General features: G+C 46.3%; 1 pseudogene; it reads left to right on the forward strand.

Annotated features, from left to right (window-relative positions):
• Window positions 1-473: 473 nt before the first annotated feature.
• Window positions 474-20,834, forward strand: LOC140430222 (protein C19orf12 homolog; annotated as a pseudogene).
• The last annotated feature ends 2,882 nt before the right edge of the window (window positions 20,835-23,716 follow it).

Consider the following 23,716-nt stretch of genomic DNA (forward strand, 5'->3'; position numbering starts at 1 on the left):
TGAGAATTCTCTGGTGTGGGTGGGGAACCTGGAGACTTATTTCACTGCCAATAATATCCTTGATGTTTTTGATAATCTGTCAAACAGGCAGTGGGAGGCAGGAAGGGGGTGATATTTCTGACTGCCAGACCCAGGAATACGTGGAATCATCTGGAATTTGCTCGCCTGCTGAGCCAAAAGACACGCCGCTGTTGGACATTTTGAGCAAGCTTGCACAGCACAACTTCCCTAAGCCATTGGGGATTGCAATCAGATATCGGTTTGGAACCAGGAATCAGATGCCCAGTGATGGTCTTGGAGACTTTATTGTGGCATTGAAATACTGTCCATCCATTGTAACTTTGTAGAAAATGCCCACTTGGGTCGAGCATTTTTCATGTAGAAGCAAAATTCACAAGACGACGGTGATCAGCAAGCACCCTCAGTTGTCTAGTGAAACTGGCAAACCCGATTCAGGGATCTACCACTAATGTATGGGTCCAGAAGAACACAAGGCCAGTCCAGTTCCCTATGCGCTAAAAGTGAAAGAGCAAGAGCTGAGAAAACGTGAGACTGAGGCCACTATATCTAGAGTGGAAAAGAGTAATTGGGCCACTCCTACAGAGAGACTACCAAAGTTAGATGGTAGAGTAAGAATGTGTGGGGATTATAAAGTAACGATAAATCAGCTACCAGAATGCAATTCACCCGATACTTTGCCAAACGTGGAGGATCTGTTAACAATGTTGTCCAGAAGCCAGGTGTGATGAACGGTTACTGCCTTATCATCATGTAAGGTGATGTCCCCTTTCAGACCAGGCTTGGAACCCTGGGGACTCCGCCTCTGGCTCCGCCCATCTGGGAGCCATACATAAAGGCCTGCCTCATGGTCTGTATAGCAGTCAGCTCTCGGCCAAATCTGTAGCATAGTTATTAGCCTAATAAAGCCTTCTTTACAGTTTAATCTCTAAGCATCATTATTGAGGGTACCTCAATTTATTAGGCTAAACTAGATTCAGGATGGACACAGGCCTAAAACCAGAGAAGCTCAATCTGGAAGCATGAACGCCGGAGGCAAAGGAAATTTTTAAATACTGGCTGCGGTGCTTCAAGGTCTACCTGGACTCCTCAGAGACTCCCATCCTGGGGCCACGCAAGCTGCGTCTACTCCACGCCCGGGTGAGTCACAGAATCTCCGCCACGCTCGAAAAGGCGACGATTTATGAGGAAGCGATTGAGTTGCTCCGCAAGAGGTTTGTCAAACCCGTCAATGAGGTGCACGCCTGGCATCTGCTCTCTACCTGCCGGCAGCGCTCGGGGGAATCGCTCGACGAGTTTGTTGAGAAACTCACCGCGCTGGCCAGGGACTGTGACCATCAGGATGTGACAGGGGAAGTCCATATGAACCTGCACGTCAGAGATTCTTTCGTGTCCGGCATCCGCTCGACCTACATCCGGCAGCGACTGCTCGAAAACGGGGCAAATGACCTCCAGGAGATGCTAACACTCGCCTCCTCGCTGGAGGTGGCCCGACATAACTTGGGTACGTACCCCGCGGACTCTGCCAGCCCCCCCCAGACTTCCTCAGACTCGCCCGTATTACAGGCCTGCGCCACGCGGCGACCCGCTCACCATGGGGGCACACATTGCTACTTCTGCGGGCAGGGCCAGCACCCACGCCCACGCTGCCCAGCCCGCTCCGCGATCTGCAGCGACTGCGGGAAGAAAGGGCACTTTGCGAGGGTCTGCCTGGCCAGACCCAGGGGCCAGAAAAACAAAGAACAGCCGGCCCGAAAAACAGGCTCTCAGGCCCGCAGGCCTCGCAATGCTGCTGCGCACCGACCCGACACGTCCTCTTCTGACGCATCATCAGCCTCGTGCGAATCATGGGAGCGGCCATCTGGTCAGCGGCCATCTTCTCGACCCGACACGTGCGACCAACGGGAGCGGCCATTTTACGACTCCGACTACCCGCGACTGGGTGCGATCACCCTCGATCAAACTCAGCCAAAACACCTGCAGAACTCCATGATGCAGGTCCAGGTCAACGGGCATGACACTGCATGCCTCTTCGACTCTGGGAGCACGGAGAGCTTTATCCACCTTGAAACGGTAAGGCGCTGCTCCCTACGCACCCATCCCACATCCCAAACCATAGCCCTCGCATCTGGGTCCCACTCGGTACAAATCACAGGGTACTGTATTGCGGATCTCTCGATCCAGGGTGCCAAATACACCCGTTTCAAATTTTATATCCTCCCTCACCTCTATGCCCCCCTGCTGCTCGGACTGGATTTCCAGTGCAGCCACCGAAGCCTGACACTGAAGTTCGGCGGACCCTTGCCCCCCCTCACGGTGTGCTGCCTTGCGACACTGAAAGTCGCACCCCCCTCGCTATTCGCTCACCTCACTCCCGACTGTAAGCCCGTCGCCACCAGGAGCCAGCGCTACAGTGCCCAAGATATGGCTTTTATCAAGTCAGAGGTCCAGCTTTTACTGGGAGAGGGGGTCATCGGGGCTAGCAACAGCACTTGGAGAGCGCAAGTGGTGGTAGTCCGGTCCGGGGAGAAGAAACGGATGGTCGTGGATTATAGCCAGACCATAAACCGATTCACGCAGCTTGATGCGTACCCCCTTCCTCGCATCGCGGAAATGGTAAATCGGATCGCCCAATACCGAGTCTTTTCCACGGTCGACCTCAAATCTGCCTACCACCAGCTCCCCATCCGACCAAAAGACCGCCCCTATACTGCCTTCGAAGCAGCCGGCCGGCTCTTCCACTTCCTCAGGGTCCCCTTTGGTGTCACAAATGGGGTCTCCGTCTTTCAAAGGGCGATGGACCAAATGGTGGACCAGTACGGTTTGCGGGCTACATACCCGTACTTGGACAATGTCACCATCTGCGGCCATGATCAGCAGGACCATGACGTTAACCTCAAAAAGTTCCTCCAGACCGCCCGAGCCCTTAACCTGACCTATAACGAGGGCAAATGCGTTTTCCACACCACCTGGCTGGCCATCCTCGGCTATGTCGTGGAAGACGGGGTCCTAGGTCCCGACCCCGACCGCATGCGCCCCCTTAAGGAACTCCCTCTCCCCCGCAGCCTCAAGGCCCTCAAACGGTGCTTGGGGCTTTTCTCCTATTACGCCCAGTGGGTCCCCAAGTATGCGGACAAAGCCCGCCCACTCCTAAAGACCACCACTTTTCCCCTCTCGGCTGAGGCTCAATTGGCCTTCAACCGCATCAAGGCCGACATCATCAAGGCCGCCATGGACGCGGTGGACGAAACCATCCCTTTCCAGGTAGAGAGTGATGCATCAGACATCGCCCTGGCTGCTACCCTCAATCAAGGAGGCAGACCAGTAGCGTTCTTCTCCCGAACCCTCACCGCCTCCGAGATTCGACACTCTGCAGTCGAAAAGGAGGCACAAGCCATTGTGGAGGCTGTGCGGTGCTGGAGACACTACCTCGCCGGTAGGAGGTTTACCCTCGTCACCGACCAACGGCCGGTCGCCTATATGTTCGATAACACGCAACGGGGCAAAATAAAAAACGATAAAATTTTGAGGTGGAGGATCGAACTCTCCACCTACTCGTACGATATCAAGTATCGTCCAGGGGAGCTCAACAAGCCCCCAGATGCCCTGTCCCGCGGCACATGCGCCAACGCGCAGGAGGACCGCCTGCAAGCCATCCACAATGACCTCTGCCACCCGGGGGTTACCCGGCTCGTCCATTTCATCAAGTCCCGCAACCTACCTTACTCAACCAAGGAGGTCAAGGCCATGGTCAGGGCCTGCCAGGTCTGTGCGGAGTGCAAACCGCACTTCTATCGGCCAGACAAGGTTCGGCTCGTGAAGGCCTCGGGCCCCTTTGAGCGACTGAGCGTGGACTTCAAGGGGCCCCTCCCGTCCACCAACCGTTATGCCTATTTCCTCACCGTGATCGATGAGTTCTCCCGTTTCCCATTCGCCATTCTCTGCACCGACATGACCTCAGCCACGGTGATTAAGGCACTGCACAGCATCTTCACCCTGTTCGGTTTCCCTGCTTATATCCACAGCGACCGGGGTACATCGTTCATGAGCGATGAACTGCGTCAGTATCTGCTCAGCAAAGGCATCGCCTCGAGCAGAACGACCAGCTATAACCCATGGGGAAACGGGCAGGTGGAGAGGGAGAACGCGACCGTGTGGAAGGCTGTCCTTCTGGCCCTGCGGTCGAGAAATCTCCCAACCACCGGCTGGCAGGAGGTCCTACCCGATGCCCTACACTCCATTAGGTCACTCCTTTGCACGGCCACAAATGAGACCCCTCATGAGCGATTGTTTCTCTTCCCCAGGAAGTCTACCTCCGGGGTCTCGCTTCCACCTTGGTTGACGGCTCCGGGACCTGTTCTTCTCCGGAGGCACGCGAGGAGCCATAAAACGGACCCCCTAGTTGAAAAGGTCCGACTGCTCTACGCCAACCCCAGTTACGCCTACGTGGAGTACTCCGACGGCAGGCAAGATACGGTTTCCCTCCAGGATCTGGTGCCCGCTGGATCCTCCACCACAGACGCCCCTTCCCACGCCGCTCCCCTGCAGGACCCGTCGCCCCCTTTACACACCCCGCCGGCGCCGGCTCCGCTACCCCCGGCCCTGCCTAGTTCCTCTGCCCCGACCCGGGCCGAAGCTCCGACCGCTGTGCTCCTGGATGTGCCCTCAACCGGGACGTCCGTGCCCGCCGCACCACCGCCCGAACTGAGGAGATCGAGGAGGACGATCCGGCCGCTGAGACGGATGGACCTATGATGGCACTTCACCCCCGCCGGACTCCTTTTTAAACAGGGGGTGAATGTGATGAACGGTTACTGCCTTATCATCATGTAAGGTGATGCCCCCTTTCAGACCAGGCTTGGAACCCTGGGGACTCCGCCTCTGGCTCCGCCTATCTGGGAGCCATACATAAAGGCCTGCCTCATGGTCTGTATAGCAGTCAGCTCTCGTCCAAATCTGTAGCATAGTTATTAGCCTAATAAAGCCTTCTTTACAGTTTAATCTCTAAGCATCATTATTGAGGGTACCTCACCAGGTTTTATTAAAGTTAGATCTGACAAGTGCCTATCTGCAATTTGAGTTAGATGATGAACCTCAGTCATATTTGACTATTAGTACACACATGGATCTTTTTGAGGTTCATGGGCTACCATCTAGTGTTTCGTCAGTCCCTGGAATTTTCTAAGGGTTGATGAACTAAATTTTGCAAGGAATTTAGGGAGTAGTGTGCTATTTGGATGAAATACGCATTCCAGCTCCAAAAATGCAGATCTTGTTTGACAAGTTGGATAAGGTGCTTAAAAGTTTGGAAAAATGTGGAGTTCGGCTGAAGGCACACATGTGTGAAATGTTTCAAAACTCTGTAGAGTATTTGGGTCACAGAGTAGACAAAGATGGATTACATCCTGCCAATAGTAAAGTTCATTTGAATGTGCCGCACACTCAGAATACCTCTGAACTCAGCTCATTTTTGGGCTCAATGAATGACTGAATTAAATTCATACCAAATTTAGCAATCCTATTGCATTCATTGAGTGAAATCTTGAGGAAGAGTGTTCTGTGGAATTTGACAAAAGAGTGCGAGAAAGCATTTCAATCTTGTAAAAGTAAATTGGTGGATGGTCCAAGGTTTGTACCAGACTAGTACGTTATACCTACGGAGCCTCCCCTTCGCCCCCCCCCCCCCCCCAATCCAGTGCCGCCTGCACACGTCCATATATCTAAAGTGAGTCCCTGCCCTACGGAATGGTAGCCCCCCCCCCCCCCCACCACCCCTGCCCCCACCCCTGGCCGAGACACCACTAAATATTCACTTTTGTCTAAATTTAGCTTATATCCCGAAAAAGATCCAAACACTCATAGTAGCTCCAATATGCCCCCCGTCGACACACTCGGTTCCGATACATACAACAGCAACTGCAAAAGGTTCAAAAAGCTCACATATCTACTGAAGATCAATGACATAATGAATTTATCTTAAGGATCATATCCCACCAAGTGCACTGTTGTCTTCACACACTGCACAGTGCACCACACGCACCACTCACTGACAACAATCTCTATCAATGATTAATCTTACCTAATATCCATAGCTGAGCCTTATTATACACAACACTGCTGTGTATCTCACCCCCACAACATTTCTGTCAGTGACTTCTTCTGTAACTGACATGCAGCCTAATCGATTGAAGTCCATTCCTGTATTTCCCAGGTCATGAATGTCTTCTTTAGGGAATTTTGAACGTTACCAGTCTCAGATTGATGCCACAACAGCTATGTGAACGGGTTGTATCATTTTATAGTGATGTTTTGTTCCCCAAAGTTTAACTTGTGCTGTAGAATGGGTGTAACTCTGGTGAATCTGCATTCCAAATCCTTTCCACCTACACTTGAACTACTGGATTGTTACTGACGTACAGCCTCACAGAGTTACATGGTTTAAACTAAATAACTCTAACCAATAGCAGCCTAACTTTGATGACCCTATTTAGGAGAATACACCTGTGAGGGAAATTGAAATTGGCAATTGTGACGTTCCATGCGCTTTGGGAGGTGGGGCTGAGCAATGAAATTGGTGGGGGGAGGGGGGAATGTTATTTGATGTTGGGGTGATGGACACTTCAAGAATTACATTTCTCAGGAAGAAGATTTATTGTAAAGAGCAACTTGTTTCCTGTAACTGATGGGATGTTCATAATGATTGGGAGATAAACAATAGGAAAAGAAAATAAACCAAGAATTAATTATAGGATGTGTAGGTTCCTGAGTCTGGTCCCGTGTTCATGCAGATTCATTTTTAGTTTTACAAGAAGCTGCATATAAGGACCATCACTTTTAAACAGGATTCACTTGAAGATCAGATTGCTGGCCAAAGGGGATTATAAACCTTGATAACTGAAGAACTCTACAAACAGTAAGTTGGATTTTAGGGATAGCCACTCCGAGAAAAGAGAGAGAGAGAGAGTTTCTAGATACAAGGCACCAGATTTGAAGAACATTAGAATCAGGAGAGACCTGCTCTAAGGTAGCTATGGTAAAGATGGTAGTGATGCCTTTGTTGAGCTGAGTGTTTACAATCATGGGACTGTTGGAAGGATTTGAAGGGGCCACCTTGCCAGAAGTGGCAGATGGCCCCCAAAAATCTCAAACCTTATATGAAACTTTGAAATAGAACTCAAAACAAAAAGTTAAACTTCCAATTTATGATGAATAGCTGACTTGAGTTTTTGGGTGTGTAAATAAGTGTAGAAAGATTGTGAGTTAAGAAGTTCGGTTTAGAGTATACCTAATCGTGTTCATTGTACTTGTAATATCTTTAGCTTAATTGACTTGTTACGATAAAGCGTAGTTAGTAGTATTCACACTCTTTGATTATTTTTACAGTAACATTCTTTTGGAATAAACAACCTTTTGGGTTCGTTCATTCAATGAAAAGGGGACATGGTAGTCTTGTGGTAATGTAATTGGATTAAAAATCCAGCTCATGCTGCAGTAGATATGGGTTCAATTCCCATCATAGCTGGTGGTAAATCTAACTAATAAAATCATCTGTGATGAAAAGCTACTCTCAGTAATCGTGTCCATGGGTAGAATATTCGCTTTTTGATGCAAGAGTGTAGCAGAGGACGAAAAAAGCGGCATTGAAGTTGTTGGCTCCAATGGCAGCGTTCTCTGCTGTATTGCTCAGCATTTAGCTGAAAAAGATTAAAGGAGCAGGTCCCACGCAGTCACGCCAGCAGGGCTGGCTCTAATGAAACCTGCCCCGCCAGCAGCTTAGCTCTTTAAAGATCGAGCCGTCATTTTGCCCAGGTAGTGCTAGGATACCAATGCAGTGCCAGTACTGAGGTAGTGCCAATGAAAAGTGCCCAGACAGTTCCAGGGGGTAATGCCAGGTGCAGTGAATAGAGGGATACGGTCCCAGGAAGTGTAGAAGATTGTAGTTTAGTCGGGCAGCATGGTCGGCACGGGCTTGGAGGGCCGAAGGGCCTGTTCCTGTGCTGTACTGTTCTTTGTTCTGTGTTCTTTTGGATACCAAAAACGCAAACTCAATGAAAAGCGATCTGACGAAATTTCTAAACGTCAAAAACTAACAAACTATTTTGCAATGTCAAGTTTGTCAACACCTACAGTTGAAACAAGCCAAGAAACACCATTGAAGCCAGTGATAGTGCACAAACCGTGGAAGATCTTTCTAGCAACATTCAACCCACTGTTGACGCTTTTGATACAGATGACGATCACAGTGGTCAACATGAAAGTACCGCGGAACAAGCAGAGACCGAGCAGAAACATGAAACAGGAAGCAAATTCAGTGATTTCAAAGAATACAGTGACCTCGAAAACTGGCCCATAACAGTTCATAATGATTTCATACAGAATTGTTTAATGCAAGACATAGGTTTTTTTCAAAATAAAAAACTAGATGATGTATATACCTAATCAAGCAGGGTTTAAGAGTTGTAGCTGTTATAAAGTTTTTAAGTGAAAGAGGTTTGGCATTTAGAGGTCATGAGGAGAAGTGGGGCTCACCAAATAATGGAAACATCATGGGGGCCATGGAACATATTGCAGAGTTCGACCCATTTTTACATGAACATCTCGAGAAATGTAAAAATGAAAAAGTAAATGCTACTTACCTATCCAAACCCGTGTATGAAGAATTGATAGAAATCATGGGAAAACATGTGCAAGATGAAATTGTGAATCAAATCAACAACCTAGACACAAATACTACTCTATTATTGTTGACTCTACGCCTGACCTGACACATGTTGACCAGCTGGTAATTGTGGTTCGATACTGCTATAATGGAAAACCCTGCGAGAGATTTTTAACATTTTTACCGATAGAAAACCATTCATCCACAACCTTGTTCAACAAAATACAACAAGTCCTGGGTGAACATAAGCTTTTCCTTGAAAATATCCGTGGTCAGTCCTACGATAATGCATCTAACATGAAGGGCTCGGAGAAAGGGCTGCAAGCACTCTTTAAAAACATTAACAGGTACGCAGACTATGTACCATGTGCAGCCCATTCACTTAACCTTGTTGGAGCAAAGGCAGTGTCTACTGTACCTGAAGTTGTTGACTATTTTGGCATTTTGCAGGAGCTGTATGTTTTCTTTTCTGGATCTCCACGAAGATGGGGGATTTTAAACACACAGGGAAATCTACATTTTTCTCTAAAGAGCTTAAGTGTAACTAGCTGGTCTGCACATTGAAGCAGTCCGGGCAATTAAAAATGGATATATGGGTATTTTACAAACTCTCAAACATATTTTTGAAGACTCAGACGAGAAGCCTGAATGTAAATGAGATGCAAAGAATTTATACCACAAGTTGGTAAAGCTGGAATATGCTATTTTAACAGTCGTTTGGGAAGAAGTGCTGGAGCGTTTCAATAAAACAAGTAAGAAACTCCTAACCCCTGGTTTTGATGTATTTGAAGGTTATCTTCTGCTATCATCTTTTCTTTCGTTTGTTAAAGAACTCAGAGAAAATTCAGCCGATAGGATTGCACACTATGAATCAGAAGTAAAAGGTTGTGTGAAGATATCACCTCAAGTTATTCTGATGCTTCCAAATGCATTGTTACAAGGACATTTTCAGATGGAACAAATAGTATTGCTTCTTTGAGAGGAGCTGACAAATTTAGGCTAGATGTTCCATATCAACTCTATGACTGCTTGATAATCCAGTTACGCAAGAGAATTGACCCATATGAGCAGATTGCGAAAAGGTTCAAGTTCCTCTCAGAATTGGTGAACAATTCTGAAATTGATGAGGACTGTATTAAACTTATAATATCATATTACAAAGATGATATTGACCGCAAATTAGTAAAGGAGTGTTATCAGTTCAAAGAATATTTGCACCTTAGGAAATCCCAGAACACAGAAGAAAACACGCCATCTAAAATGCAATGCGCAGAGGTTCTTCAGCTTATTTGTGAGCAACACTTAATTGAAGTGTTCCCCAATATTATTACTGTGCTTAACTGTACTTGACAATGCCTATCATGAGCTGTGAAGCAGAAAGGGATTTTTCAAAGCTATCCTTTATAAAGAACAAATTTCGGTCTACCATGACCTAAGAGCGCTTAAATTCTTTATGCACATTGTCTCTAGAAAATGACATTGCAAGGAAGCTCTCACATGACAAAACTGTGTGTGAATATGTTGCTAGAAAAAACAGAAAAAATAATATTTTGTAAAATGTGCTTCATGTAGTATGTATTCTCATAGGTGTCTAAAATAAAAGATTATATTGACTGTGGTCTTTTCTATGTTTTATTTCATCATTCTATGATGCATCATGCATGTATAAAACATTTCCCTAATTTTCATCCCCCCATAACTCGAAAACTCTAAGGCATAGGAAGTTTTTATTCACACCAGTGACTTTGACATGTGAGATAATCCAGTACAGCAATTTTAATCAAAATCTGAGATGTAGTGGTTACATTTTTAAAACTTTGTGGTGATCTGTCGTGGAACAACCCCATTGAAGAAGATAACAGTGGTGACCCAGACTTTGTTGCTGGTTGCGAAGGGGCCCCCATAACAGTTCAAGCTTCAGGGCCCCAAACATGTAGGTCTGCCACTGCATCCACAGAAATATGGTTGTATCTTAACTACCTTCTGAAATGGTAAACCATTCAGTTCATGGACAATTAGGGATGGGCATCAAATGCTGGCCTTGACAATGTTATCCGTATCCCAACAAAGAATATACAAATAACCTTGGTTTTCAGATTTCCAAAATGAAACATTACTGGTCTCTATCAAGATCATGACACAATAAAAGATAAGAGGGTGGCTCCTGGTGCAAATCCCACTATGTTGTGCAGGTATTAGGTCTCAAGGTTTGTTGCTTAATGTGGGCACTGCACATTTGCTGTGGCTCCAATCTGTCTGCTGATAACAGCAGGGAAGATAGATGGATGGCATACGTACTATGTAAATGGCATGAGAGAGGTAATTGACGGCTACACCCTAGATATCAGACCATCAATACACTAATTGCAAACCAACATGCGTGTCTTTGTAATGATTGGATAGTTTAATTAAGTAAGCGGACCCTTGATGTGATTGATTAATTATTCTCAGATACTGTGTATGACGTAACCTTGTCAATAATCCTGATTGGACACAGATAACAAGTAACAAATGATTGATATGTACTAATTTCTTGTAATCAAATCTTGAAGTATAAGTACCTGTTCTATCATTAAATGCGGAATTCTCTGGTGTTCCACTTGGAATGCCAGAGGCTCTCGCCATAGCTTGAATAAACTGGATCCTTTATTCCAAGAGTCTTCGTCTAGTTTCTCATGAGTAGATGAGTAAAGTACACTAAGGCCGAATAGTTGTATTTCTCCTCAACAACATATTTAAATCTTCATTTAATTATGCAGGATCTGGCTTAAGCCGGATTCCCACGGCTCGTGCAATTTTCCCACCTGCCGGCGCAACATGAAGCTGACGCAAATCAATACTGGTCTTTGCAAATAGAGACCAGGCATGATGACCACGCTGGGGGGTTCAGAGTCCATTGTAGCCCTCAGATGGTTATGGCCATGGCAGCATAGTGCCCTGGCATTGCCCCCTTGTACCCTGGCAGTGCCATCTTGCAGTGCCAACCTGGTTGTCGCTGCTAGGTTGGCGCTGCTAAGGGCCAGGGTCTGAAGGGCAGGGTCTGAAAGGGGGCAGTTGGCGACCCCATAGTGCGGTGTTGCTCACCTGGGTTGGGGGAGGCGGGGTTACCGGCACTGGGGGGAGTGGTCTGGTGCCGGTGATGGTGGGGGTCTTTGCCAGTGAGAAGGGGGCAGGGGAGCGTTAGTTTGGGGCCCCGAGATCTGCCGGTGTCTTTAGGTCTGCACATCTCATTCATGGCGCAGTTCACCCTAAGCTCTAGAAACATTTCTAAGTGTGGGTGAATTGTGACAGGGATTACGCCGAACCATCCAACAGGAATCTCACCTTATTTCCCACCGGAGACCACAATGAGAAATGTTTTGGGAGAATTGTGCCCAAGGAATATTTTCAGTGTGTGAGTAATTAAGAAAGGTTATTATACAAAGTATAAACCTTTTTAGCAATCATATAATATACTAATAAATGAAACAGCAAGTACAAACAGCAAAGGAAATGAATATGTAGATACCTACAAGATTTCATGGTGATTAGTGTCGAATGGGCTTGAGGAGTATGTCGAATCTCACTCTGTGAATGTTTTAACATTTTTTATGTTATGTCTGCCGTGTATACATTCAGTCAATTATATTGTAGCAACTTGAGGCTGTTTGTTGTGCATGTTTGGCAACAGATTTCAATGTTTCCCAAAGCCAAGCAGCCTTCTAGTGATGCCTGCACATTCCAAAATAGGCAGTAACCCATGGTTTCCATGCTATGATCAGATCCTCACAGTTGACAAAATAGCCTCTGCCATAGGTGGTGGAGAACTGCGGACAATACAGCTTTGAAGCTGAAAGGTCTGATTCTGAAAAGACTACAGAGGACTACTTTTCTCATACTGTGTTTACTAACTGCAGTAGCAATCAAATTGGGGATCATAAAAATGCATATTTTTCCAGTGACACCTGATTCTAAATACATTTTGATATAGTTATGCCACATTGGTATGTGATTTCTGAATCCTTTAGTTCACAAGATGCTTGTGCACATTGATGAACTGATGAGTTTAGAGGTAGAGAAGTTGCAAGTTGCAGTGAAAAGTTCTGTCAAGGGGGCACTTGTGGTCGGTGCAACAACATTTGCAGGAGGCTTTTTCGGTGGTCCTCCTGGATTTGTAGTTGGTAAGTGTTTGCTATTGACTTTAACGAAAGAAGGTTAAGAATGACTGATGAGTGTAATAGATACTGAAATGCTTGTTTTAAGTTAAGTGCAGAAACAGTAATCCATGGAATAAATGAATAACTACCTGCCTTTAAATGCTGTGGAGAGGAATTTGTTATGAACACATTGAGCATTTGGGTGATATTATCATTGACAGTAACTTACCGACTATTAACTTAATTAAAAAAGGTTTGTAAAGAAATGAAGAAAGGTATTTGTAAAGCACATACTTTAAGGATTAGTGGTGAGACTCTAGTATCCATAACATTTGTTAATGTCTGAAACCTGGATAAATATGTTGTGACTCGAAGCAGCAAATCACACCAAGTTGTTTGGGAAAATTGGAGAGATATTGATTGATTGATTGATATTTATTGTCACATGTACCGAAGTACAGTGAAAAGTATTTTTACACGGCCAAGTGAACGTCTACAGTAAGTATATAGGAGACAAAAGAATAATCGACAGAGTACATTGATAAATGGTACATCAACAAATAGTGATTGGAGAGCAGCGTAGGACGTCGTGAATAGTGTTCTTACAGGGAACAGATCAGTCCGAGGGGGAATCGTTGAGGAGTCTAGGAGCTGTGGGGAAGAAGCTGTTCCTATGTCTGGATGTGCGGGTCTTTAGACTTCAGTATCTTTTGCCTGATGGAATGGTCTGGAAGAAGGCAAAGCCTGGGTGGGAGGGGTCTCTGACAATGCTGTCTGCCTTCCTGAGGCAGCGGGAGGTATACACAGAATCAATGGGAGGGTGGCAAGCTTGTGTGATGCATTGGGCTGAGTTCACCACACTCTGCAGAACTTGTTTTAACTGGCTACGATAGTCTTTGTAGTTTGGGTATTTCACTAGCAATCCACAATGGCAAGTTGGGTAATTTAATTGAATAAATCTGGTAACCAGATAAAATAACCAAGGAAGCTGCTGGAGTGTTGCAAAACCTGAACTGGTACATAATCTCCCTGAGAGAACTAAACCCTCCTGCCCTGCCAACCTAGCCTGCCATGTTACATCAGTCTCACCCTACATTGTTAATTTAAAAATATATATATTTTATTCAAGGCATTTTCATACAAACAAAAACAGAACAACCAAACAACATTATAACCAACCAACACCCACTCCCCTCCCAGCTCCTCTGATATGACTCCCTTCTCACATCTGCCTTCCCCATTTTAACACCCAGCCTCCACCCCCCTCCCCCGCTGCCCCCTGAAACCTCCTTAAAGAAATCAATAAATGGCTTCCAGCTCCAAGTGAACCCATCTACTGACCTCCTCAACGCGAACTTGACCTTCTCCTGCCTCAGGAATTCTGCCAGGTCACTCACCCACACCCCCACTTTCGGCAGCACCGAGTCCCGCCACCCGAGCAAAATCCATCTCTGGGCTATCAGGGAGGCAGAGGCCAGAACATCAGCCTCTCACCCCCTGGACCTCCAGGTCTTCCGACACCCCGAATCTTTCCAGCTCTGGACTTGGGGCCAGCTCCACCCCCAGCACCGCGAACATTACGTCAGCAAACCTCTGCCAGAACCGCTTCAACCTTGGACACGCCCAGAACACGTGGACGTGATTCGTGGGCCTCCCCGCACACCGCCCACACCTATCCTCTGCCCCCTCAAAGAACCTATTCATCCTTGCTGCCACCATATGCGTCCTATGTATTACTTTAAACTGGATGAGGCTGAACTTTGCACATGACGAGGCTACATTCATCCTCCGCAGGGCCTGTGCCCACGTCCCAGCTCCCACCTCCCCTCCCAGTTCCTCCTCCCACTTGTATTTTGTGTCCCCCAGCAGGGCCCCCTCACAATCCATCAAATCCTTGGAGACCTGGGACACCTTCTCCTCCCTTATGCCATCTCTTGACAGCACTTTCTCCTGCAACCCCAAAGGCGGTAGCCTAGGGAAGGACAGCACCTCTCACCTTACAAAATCCCGGACTGGTAGGTACCGAAAACCGTTCCCCTAGACAGCTTGTACTCTTCCTCCAGGTCCTTCAAACCTGCAGATTTGCTCCATATGAACAGATAACCAAATTGATCGATCCCTGCTTGCCACCACCCCCAAAACCTCGCATCCATCCCCCGGGGCAAACCTATGGTTGTCACAGATCGGTGCCCACACCGAGGGATCCTCCAACCCTAAATGCTGCCTCCACTGCCCCCACACCCTTTGGGCCGACACTGCCACTGGGCTCACCGAGTACCAGGTCTGCAAGGACGGCAGAGGCACTGACAACAAAGCCCTCAAACGTGTTCCCCTGCAAGGTGCCACCTCCAACCGACCCCACGCTGACCCCTCCCCGTGACCCAGTTCCTAACCATAGCGATATTCGCCGCCCAGCAGTAATTCATCATGTTCGGCTGTGCCGGCCCTTCCATCCCTCCCTCGCTCCTGCTCCAGAATGTCCTCCTAACCCACGGGGTCTTCCCCACACACAAAAACCCAGAGATCAGCCAATTAACCTTTTTAAAAATCGACTTTGGGACAAAAATAGGGAGGTTGTGAAACACAGAAACCTTGGCAGCACTGTCATTTTTACTGCCTGTATCCGCCCTGCCAGTGACTGCAGCAGCCCATCCCACCTCTTAAAATTCTCTTTGATCTCCTCCACCAGCCGAGCAAGGTTCAACTTGTGCAGCTGCGCCCGACCCCGAGTCACCTGGATATCTAAAGCTCGCCCCCACCACTCTGAACGGCAGTTGCCCTAACCTCCTCTCCTGCTCTCGAGTCTCAATCGTGAACACCTCGCTCGTTCCAATATTCATTTTCTATAATTTATTTATTTTAAAATAAATTTGGAAGACCCAATTCTTTTTTTCCCAATAAGGGAGAATTTTAGCGTGGCCAATCCACCGAGCCTGCACATCTTTGGATTGTGAGGGTGAAACCCCCACAAACATGGGGAGAATGTGCAAATTCGACATGGACTGTGACTGGAGGCAGGGATCGAACCTGGGTGCTCAGCGCCATGAGGCAGCAGTGCTAAGCACTGCATCACCTTCCCGCCCTTCTTTCTGATCTTCAACCTATAGCCTGAAAACCAGCCAAATTCCTCTAAAATCCCCATGATGTCCCGATATTGCCCAACAGGTCCAATATACATAATAACAGGTCATTCACATACAATGAGGCCTTCTGATTAACCCACCCCGCTCAATCCCTCTCCAGTCCCTTGACGCCCTAAGCGCTATTGCCAGCCGCTCTACAGCCAGGGCACAAACCAACGGGGAGAGCAGGCCTTCTTCGTGTCCCTCGCCATCACTAGCTCCACCTCCTGTCCCTCTGGAGACATCATAATTACGTTAAGCAGCCTCCTCATGTTCGCCATTAACTGCCTCCCCTTAACAAAACCCGTTTGATTCTCACCTATCATCCCCGAGACAGAGTCCTCGATTCGTGAGGCCAACAACTTTGCCAACAGCTTGGCATCTACATTCAGTAACAATATCGATCGGTATGACCCGTACTGCTCTGGATCCTTACCCTTTTTAATAACAGGGAGATGGAAGCCTGTGACAATGTGGGGGGTGTTCCCCCCTCTCCCCTGCTTCATTATACGCCCTCACCAGCAGCAGCACCAGGTCCACCCCAAGCTTCTTATAAAACTCCACTGGGAGCGCGTCCGGCCCGGGGCCTTCCCTGCCTGCATCGCCCCCATACTATCCATCACTTCCCTCAATCAATTTGGGGCCCCCAGTCCCTGAACCAGTTCCTCCTCTATCTTGGGAAACTCCAGCCTGTTAAAAAACCGCCCCTATATCTGGATTCACAAAGAGACATTATGAGCTTCCATCGCAGTGCAAAAATACGATGAAAATGCCCAAATTGATATAGAAGAGTGTTTAATGTGGCTAAACAGTGATGTAACTGAGAAGAGGTCTGTATTATGCAGCTATTTAAGGCATTCCCCTTTTATGAATTTGCTGCAGTATTAAATGCACCTGGCTTCTGGTCATTATAAAACAACTTTAAAGATAGTGAATAAACTCCACTCTTGGTTCAGTGGGCAAATCCACCATTTGGAAGAGTTTGATCACTAGTTAGTGCTGAGTTGACTGTTTTTTGCTGGGTTGATTTGAGCATTTCAGTTCCTTCCTGCATTCCAAGCTAGGGAGAGGAAAGTAATAATATTGCAAAGTTAAGGGAAAAGAGCAGGGCAGGGGACTAATTGGCTATAGCTCTTTCAACAAACTGGTACAGGCTAGAACGGGCTGAATAATGAACCATGTTGAAACATTCTGGTGTGCGGATGCTCGGTGAGGGCATGATCAGGCCCGGCTGTGTCATCCTTCATGGTTAGATCACCATTTAATACTCATGATTCTGGCTCCTGTCTAAAATGTAGCTCATTGGTCAAAGGATCAGAAGACAGCTGAAACTCCGAAGGCTGCAGCCAAATATGGATTTACATCTCCAAGAGAAGGAAATGCATTTAAAACAGTCGAATAAAAACAATTCCACAATGTTTATTGTTGGTTTTCTATCTCTTTAGGTGGTACAGTTGGTGGGTGCCTTGCTGCTTGAATGACTAGCAGTCAATTTAAACCGGTGCCTCAGATTATTATGGAACTGACACCAAACCAACAACAGATACATAAGAACTAGGAACAGGAGTAGGCCATCTGGCCCCTCGAGCCTGCTCCGCCATTTAATGAGATCATGGCTGATCTTTGTGGACTCAGCTCCACTCTCCGGCCCGTACACCATATCCCCGAATCCCTTTATTCTTTAGAAAGGCATCTATCTTTTTCTTAAAAACGTTTAAAGAAGGAGCCTCAACTGCTTCACTGGGCAAGGAATTCCAGAGATTCACAACCCTTTGGGTTAAGAAGTTCCTCCTACACTCCATCCTAAATCTACCTGCCCTTATTTTGAGGCTATGCCCCCTAGTTCTGCTCTCCCCGACCAGTGGAAACAACCTGCCCGCATCTATCCTATCTATTCCCTTCATAATTTTATATGTCTCAATAAGATCCCCCCGCATCCTTCTAAACTCCAATGAGTACAGTCCCAGTCTACTCAACCTCTCGTCATAATCTAATCCCCTCAACTCTGGGATCAACCTAGTGAATCTCCTCTGCACTCCCTCCAGTGCCAATATGTCCTTTCTCAGGTAAGGAGACCAAAACTGAACACAATACTCCAGATGCGGCCTCACCAACACCCTATACAATTGCAGCATAACCTCCCTAGTCTTGAACTCCATCTCTCTAGCAATGAAAGACAAAACTCGATTAGCCTTCTTAATCACCTGGTGCACCTGCACACCAACTTTTTGCGACTCGTGCACCAGCACACCCAGGTCCCTCTGCACAGCAGCATGTTTTAACATCTTACCGTTTAAATAATAATCCATTCTGCTGTTATTCCTCCCAAAATGGATAGCCTCACACTCGGCAACATTGAATTCCATCTGCCAGACCCTAGCCCATTCACCTAACCTATCCAAATCCTTCTGCAGACTTCCGGTATCCTCTGCACTTTTTGCTTTACCACTCATCTTAGTGTCGTCTGCAAACTTTTGACACATTGCACTTGGTCCCCAACTCCAAATCGTCTATGTAAATTATGAACAACTGCGGCCCAACACTGATCCTTGAGGGACCCACTAGTTACAGGTTGCCAACCAGAGAAACACACATTTATCCCCACTCTCTGCTTTCTGTTAGTTAACCAATCCTCTACCCATGCTACCACTTTACCCTCAATGCCATGCATCTTTAGTTTATGCAGCAACCTTTTGTGTGGCACCTTGTCAAAAGCTTTCTGGAAATCCAGATATACCACATCCATTGGCTCCCCGTTATCTACTGCACTGGTAACATCCTCAAAAAATTCTACCAAATTAGTCAGACACGACCTACCCTTTGTGAACCCATGCTGCGTCTGCCCAATGGGGCAATTTCCCTCCAGGTGCCCCGCTATTTCCTCCTTAATGATAGATTCCAGCACTTTCCCTACGACCAAAGTTAAGCTTACCGGCCTATAATTACCCGCTTTCTGCCGACCTCCTTTTATAAACAGTAGTGTCACATTTGCTACTTTCCAATCCTCTGGGACCACCCCAGAGTCTAGTGAATTTTGATGAATTATCACTAGTGCGTTTACAATTTCCCTAGCCATCTCTTTTAATGCTCTGGGATGCATCCCATCAGGGCCAGGAGACTTGTCTACCTTTAGCCCCATTAGCTTGCCCAATACTGCCTCCTTAGTGATTACAATCATCTCAAGGTCCTCACCTATCATATCCTTATTTCCATCAGTCACTGGCATGTTATTTGTGTCCTCTACTGTGAAGACTGACCCAAAAAACCTGTTCAGCTCCTCAGCCATTTCCCCGTCTCCTATTATTAAATCTCCCTTCTCATCTTCCAAAGGACCAATATTTACCTTAGCCACTCTTTTTTGTCTTATATATTTGTAGAAGCTTTTATTATCTGCTTTTATGTTCTGAGCCAGTTTACTTTCATAGTCTACCTTACTCTTCTTTATGGCTTTTTTAGTAGCTTTCTGTTGTTCCCTAAAGACTTCCCAGTCCTCTAGTCTCCCACTAGTTTTTGCCACTTTGTATGTTTTTTCCTTCAATTTGATACTCTCCCTCACCTCCTTAGATATCCACGGTCGATTTTTCCCCTTTCTACCGTCTTTCTTTTTTGTCGGTATGAACCTTTTCTGAACACTGTGTAAGATCGCTCGGAAGGTTCTCCGCTGTTCCTCAACTGCTTCACCATGAAGTATTTGCTCCCAGTCTACCTTAGCTAGTTCTTCTCTCATCCCATTGTAATCGCCTTTGTTTAAGCACAAAACACTAGTGTTTGATTTTACCTTGTCATCCTCCAACTGTATTTTAAATTCCACCATATTGTGGTCGCTCCTTCCAAGAGGATCCCGAACTATGAGATCATTAATCAATCCTGCCTCATTACACAGGACCAGATCTAGGACCGCTTGTTCCCTTGTAGGTTCCATTACATACTGTTCCAGGAAATTATCCCGGGCACATTCTATAAACTCCTCCTCAAGGCTGCCTTTACCAACCTGGTTAAACCAATCAATATGCAGATTAAAATCTCCCATGATAACCGCTGTACCATTTCTACATGCATCCGTTATTTCTTTGCTTATTGCCTGCCCTACCATCCTGTTACTATTTGGTGGCCTATAGACTACTCCTATCAGTGATCTTTTCACCTTACTATTCCTGATTTCCACCCAAATTGATTCAACCTTCTCCTCCATAGCACCAATATCATCCCTTACTATTGCCCGGATGCCATCCTTAAACAACAAAGCTACACCACCGCCCTTACCGTCCATTCTATCCTTTCGTATAGTCTGATACCCCTGGATATTTAACTCCCAGCCGTGACCATCTTTTAACCATGTTTCAGTAATGGCCACTAAATCATAATCGTTCACGATGATTTGCGCCATCAACTCATTTACCTTATTTCGTATACTACGAGCATTCAGGTAAAGTACACTTATGCTGTTTTTTATGTCTTTGTTATGAATCCTAACACCTTGATCAGTAACTTTTCATAATTTATTTTTCCTCTTACCCTTTCTCCTAATTTTCCTTGTCTTTGAACCCATATCTCTACATAATAACCTGTCACGTAACCTGCTGCCTTGATCTCCATTAACCATTATACTGTCCATAGCTTTACAATTCCCTTCCCCCCAACTTGATAGTTTAAAGTCCTTGTGACCAACCTATTTATCCTATTCGCTAGAACACTGGTCCCAGAATGGTTCAGGTGAAGACCATCCCAACGGTACAGGCTCAGCCTGTGCACAATATTGTCCAACGTTTGGATTGGACAGATGCAGCACAACTGATATTATTAGTGATGGGAAACATTGAACTGAAGGAAAAGGTGATTGCAGCAATAAAAGTATCTTTTTTAAAGCAGTTGAATGCTGAGGTGCGACACAGTGATTGAAACTTGTATAAGACACCTTTTCTAGAGATCTGAATTAAGTTGCCTATGCAGGAACGTAAAAAAAGGAGCATTAATTTTTGTCTACATAAATCCAAAGTTCTTTGAATCATGCAATTTGGTTTGTGCTACAATGGCACTGGGGAATCTATGGGCTGAATTCTACTCGCCAATGAACATAATATCGGGCTAACCTCAGAACCAGGGGCGAAATTCTCCGTAATCGGCGCGATGTCCGCCGACTGGCGCCAAAAACGGCGCAAATCAGTGCGGCATCGCGCCGCCCCAAAGGTGCGGAATCCTCCGCATTTTGAGCGGCTGAGCCCTAACCTTGAGGGGCTAGGCCCACGCCGGACTGATTTCCGCCCCGCCAGCTGGCAATAAAGGCCTTTGGTGCCCCCCCCAGGACCCCAGCGCCCGCCCGCGCCGCCTTGTCCGCCGGTAAGAGAGGTGGTTTAATCCACGCCGGCGGGACAGGCATTCTAGCTTCGGGCCATCCGGGCCGGAGAATCTCCGGGGAGGGGGCCCGCCAACCGGCGCGGCGCGATTCCCGCCCCTGCCGAATCTCCGGTGCTGGAGAATTCGGCAACTGGCGGGGGCGGGATTCACGCCAGCTCCCGGAGGTTCTCCGACCCGGCGGGGGGGTCGGAGAATCTTGTCCCAGGTTTTTAAAATCAGTTGTAATTTTTTGTTGGCTACATTATTGCTGTTGAACTGTCAGTAGTCGTTTGAAATTATGAGCAAAGAATAATTCTGTGTGCATTTATAGGAAAAGTAAATATATGAATAGGCCTAATTTTACAAAGGCTTCTGACATGGGAAATAAAGGATTAAAATGATTACGATGAGTTATAGAGTGGGTTATAATATTGAAAACTCTCTCTTTCACTGTATTTTTCTACAAACCCTGGCTTACATGAAAGGTGGCTAGTGGTGTTCCACAGGGATCCGTGCTCGGACCACTGTTGTTTGTGCTATACATAAATGATCTGGACGAAGGTATAGGTGGTCTGATTAGCAAGTTTGCAGATGATACTAAGATTGGTGGAGTTGCAGATAGTGAGGAGGACTGTCAGAGAATACAGCAAAATATAGATAGATTGGAGAGTTGGGCAGAGAAATGGCAGATGGAGTTCAATCCAGGCAAATGCGAGGTGATGCATTTTGGAAGATCTAATTCAAGAGCGGACTATACGGTCAATGGAAGAGTCCTGGGGAAAATTGATGTACAGAGAGATCTGGGAGTTCAGGTCCATTGTACCCTGAAGGTGGCAGCGCAGATCGATAGAGTGGTCAAGAAGGCATACAGGCCTTCATCGGACGGGGTATTGAGTACAAGAGTCGGCAGGTCATGTTACAGTTGTATAGGACTTTGGTAAGGCCACATTTGGAATACTGTGTGCAGTTCTGGTCGCCACATTACCAGAAGGATGTGGATGCTTTAGAGAGGGTGCAGAGGAGGTTCACCAGGATGTTGCGTGGTATGGAGGGTGCTAGCTATGAAGAAAGGTTGAGTAGATTAGGATTGTTTTAATTGGAAAGACGGAGGGTGAGGGGGACCTGATTGAGGTCTACAAAATTATGAGAGGTATGGACAGGGTGGATAGCAACAAGCTTTTTACAAGAGTGGGGGTGTCAATTACAAGGGGTCATGATTTCAAGGTGAGAGGGGGAAAGTTTAAGGGAGATGTGCGTGGAAAGTTTTTTATGCAGAGGGTGGTGGATGCCTGGAACGCTTTGCCAGTGGAGGTTGTAGAGGTGGGCACGATAGCATCATTTAAGATGCCTCTAGACAGATGTATGAATGGGCGGGGAACAGAGGGAAGTAGATCTTTGGAAAATAGGCGACAGGTTTAGATAAAGGATCTGGATCGGCGCAGGCTGGGAGGGCCGAAGGGCCTGTTCCTGTGCTGTAATTTTCTTTGTTCTTTGAACATTCCTGGTTTGTTTTTCTGCAGGTGTTTCATTAAAGATATGTTACCGTAGCATTCTTACATTTCATACTTTATCAGTCGATTGCTTGAATGTGAGAATAAGATAGGGCATGTAGCCAGCTGATGATATTTTATGTGTAAATGTGTGCTATTGTAACTACACTTTGAGAGATTCTGGAGCCTGAATCATTCTCCTGCATATTTCTAATAAAACTTTTGCCTTTATCCATCTCCAGACTCCAAATAGCATTTGTTAATACTGTTTCAATTATATTGTGAATGGTGAGCAATGAATTAAATTGGGACTACATCACAAACAGGCTGCATGGATACGGGCTGGAATGTTAGAAGAAAGGGTATATCAGAGCCCAGGGTCATTCTGAAATTCAAAATATTGAACTCATGATTCATTTGACTAAAGATGATGCAAAGACAGGGAAATGTAGATTCTGACCTGAAACCTTAGTGACAAAATTGTAATTTGGGAACAATATAGTGGGTGAGGTGAATATGGTACTCCATGCTGTACCAATGAAATTTTAAACAAAAAGTTATGTGTGTTGTGTTGCTGAACTTGACACCCATCTCCTCAAATAAACTAAAAATTTCAAAGGCGAATGAAGCATGTCCAATGTGTTAGTAGAAGCACATTGTAAATGCAAATTGTAAAAATGGGGTTATAACAGGATATCCGGTTACAGCGTGAACCAGACAATTAAGTGTAAAGCTGCAGAATAACAATAGCCTCTAATATCTTTCTGGGTCAGACAAATCCCGCCTGGAGCCTCAAGAATCACACACTGTTGTACAAAATCCATAATGCAATTGTAGCCCCTCCATTTACCACAAGGTGCCAATCAGCCAACTGTCTCAATACCAGCGTCTTGGTGACCAGTAACTATTAACCTGTAACAAACATGGAAAGATACCGCCCGTCCAGGAATGCTAAGG

Source organism: Scyliorhinus torazame, chromosome 10 (assembly GCF_047496885.1).
Source record: "Scyliorhinus torazame isolate Kashiwa2021f chromosome 10, sScyTor2.1, whole genome shotgun sequence".
NCBI lineage: Eukaryota > Metazoa > Chordata > Chondrichthyes > Carcharhiniformes > Scyliorhinidae > Scyliorhinus > Scyliorhinus torazame.